Source organism: Chrysochloris asiatica, unplaced genomic scaffold (genome assembly GCF_000296735.1).
Source record: "Chrysochloris asiatica unplaced genomic scaffold, ChrAsi1.0 scaffold00240, whole genome shotgun sequence".
Classification (NCBI taxonomy): Eukaryota; Metazoa; Chordata; class Mammalia; order Afrosoricida; family Chrysochloridae; genus Chrysochloris; species Chrysochloris asiatica.
This window is the reverse complement of record NW_006408758.1, coordinates 2770378-2773145: the sequence shown is the minus strand read 5'-3', so window position 1 is coordinate 2773145 and position 2768 is coordinate 2770378. Positions and strand designations below refer to the sequence as shown.

Genomic DNA, 2768 nt, shown 5'->3' with positions numbered 1-2768 from the left:
GACAACTTCTATTTTTCCTAGATTCATACTTCGTATATTCCATATTCTGATTATTAATGGATGTTTACAGTTGTTTCTCGTCATTTTGAATTGTGCCCCATCAGCAAATGAAGGTCTCAAGGGCTTTGCTCCCACATGCTTTACTCCATTTGCATCATCATAAAGCAATTTGTATCAGATAAATATTCTTACACATATACCCTAAACCCTACTATCTTATTTATGTAATGCTGTTTTAACAGAAACACTATAATTGGATGTCTTTAACTACCAGAAATGTACTCTTTAATAGTTTAAGAGACTAGAAGTACAAATACAGAGTACCAATTCTTGGGGAAGGCATTCTCTTTGTAAGCTCTGGGAAAAGTTCCTACCACATCTGCAGAACCAGTATTCCTTGGAATCTCAGTAAATTTTTACAAGACCTATTTATAGTGTTCAAGAGCAAAGATGTTCCTTTGAGAACTAAGGTGCACCTGACCCAGACCATGGTATTTTTAATAATTGCATACATATGTGAAACATAGATGGTGAATAAAATAGTCCATAGAAATATTCCAGTCTCTCCAGTCTTCTGGTGAGAACCGAGGGACCCCTGAGACTCTGAACAAAGTCAAAACTTTCCCTAACTCACACTCCAATTTAGCCACTTAACCCATCAAACCTGAGGTTAAGGTCTCCTTGGACCAGGAGATGGCAGCTGTGAAGGAATTTCTTGAGGAGCTGTCTGCCTCCTGTATAACTCTAATCTTTACCTTCCAGAGCAACCAGGACCCTGTAGGGACCAAAAGCAAGTGAGGGAGTCAAGGGACAACTTCCTTCCTCCCAGACACTAATTTATACTGCTATGAAGAGCTTTCCAACATATTTAACATAAAGGAAAACAAAAAAAGAGAAAAAAAAAAGAGCAGACAGTGGTTTCTCTGTTCTTTTTCTGGTCTGTCCTAGGAAGATCCCTAAGCCTGTGTACCAAAGCCTGCAGGATTCCGCACCATAGATTCTCACACATCCTGCCCATCCCTTTGGCTGTGGTCCAGCCCAGCTCCTCTCAGGCCAAGCTAGGGTTGGCATAGCAGGCAGTCACATCACCTTCACACCGTACAACCACCTTGTATGGAATCTTCTTCCTGGAGGTGGCCTCCATGGCATGGACCATCTGCAGCACTGAGTAGCCTGTGCCCATGTCCAGGTTATAGATTCAGCAGCCACACTGCTCCTTCAGCTCCTTCAAGGCTGCAATGTGGCCCTTAGCCAGCTCTACGACATGGATATAATCCCAGACACCTGTGCCATCCTCTGTGTCATAATCATTGCCAAAGACATTCAAGGTCTCCCATCGCCCAATTGCCACCTGTAAGACGTAAGGCATGATGTTGTTTACGATGCCCTGTGGATCCTCGCCAATACAGTCTGAGGCGTGGACACCTATGGGGTTGAAGTATCGCAGCAGCACTGTGTACCAGGCCTTGTCTGCTTGATGTATTTGAGTTATGGTGTTTGAGAAAAATATTAAGCATATTAACCAAGGACTGTCAAAAAGAACAAAGAGATGTGTGTTGGAAAAAGTACAGCCAGAATGTTCCTTAGAAACCAAGATGACCAGACCTTAGTCTCTCATACTTCAGATATATTTTCTGGAGGGACTGGTCCCTGGAGAAGGACAAACGGTGGTTGGCAGAGGACTGGACAGTGTTTCATTCTATTATACATAAGGTCACTGTGATTCTGAACTGACTCCAAGGTACCTAACAAGAAAAACAACAACATCAAATCACCACATGGGGTGATAGTTACATGTCAACTGTCAAACCACTGAGGATCCTGGCCAAGTTGCCACAAAACTTTAATTATCACACATATTACTGTGTGCTGTAAAACAGCATCTTAAGATTTCATAAATCTATAATATACATATTTCATATTTTCTACTCTATGAATATTGCACTGAATATCAAATATGATTTCCTATAAAGGACACTGTTTCCTGTCTGATTAAGAACATTATTTCAACCCAAATTTCCTCATATAAAATGAGAATGATTTGCAACCCACCCTCATTCACTGTTAAAGGATTAAATTTATATAAAATAATCTTATAGGTTAGTGAGTGCTATTTAATTTTTTTTCTATAACATGATCTACAATGTTGTTGTTGTTAAGTGCTGTCAAGTCAGTTCCAACCTGTAGTGACTCTATATAGAATTTCTGAGGAGCATTTGATGAGCTTGAACTGACGACCTTGTGATTCAAACTAACTTTGCATTCCAGATCATTAACCCACATTGCCATACCAGGACTCCAATAGTGATTTACACACAGTAGTTGCTAAATAAATATCAAATAAATGAAGTTGGACCTCTTAGTTCCAATTACTGTTGCCCAGAAGAAACACCAGAAAAGATCTACTACTATAGATAGTTGTTGTCATCAAATCTGCTATTATAGAATAGACATTATAAAACAATACAGATCACAAAAATACTTATAATCTTCATAAACTTTATGAAATGTTAGCTAATTTTATTAGTGCTTCAGTTGCAAATTTCAGAGTTAATATTTACCTCATTGATTTGTTATTAAGATGAAAAGATATGATATATGTTATATATTTTACAGGGAATAATTTGTTAATACTTTACTATCATTGCCATCAACAAAATTCAAGTCAATATAATGAGGTTAGAAAGAACTTCAGAACCTAATATTTATATGCACAATTTATATATATATATATATAAATTGTGCATATAAATATTAGGTTCTGAAGT

General features: G+C 38.0%; 1 pseudogene; it reads right to left on the bottom strand.

Annotated features, from left to right (window-relative positions):
* Window positions 1-956: 956 nt before the first annotated feature.
* The window catches only part of LOC102841930, a 3071-nt pseudogene continuing 1259 nt past the window's right edge, over window positions 957-2768 (bottom strand).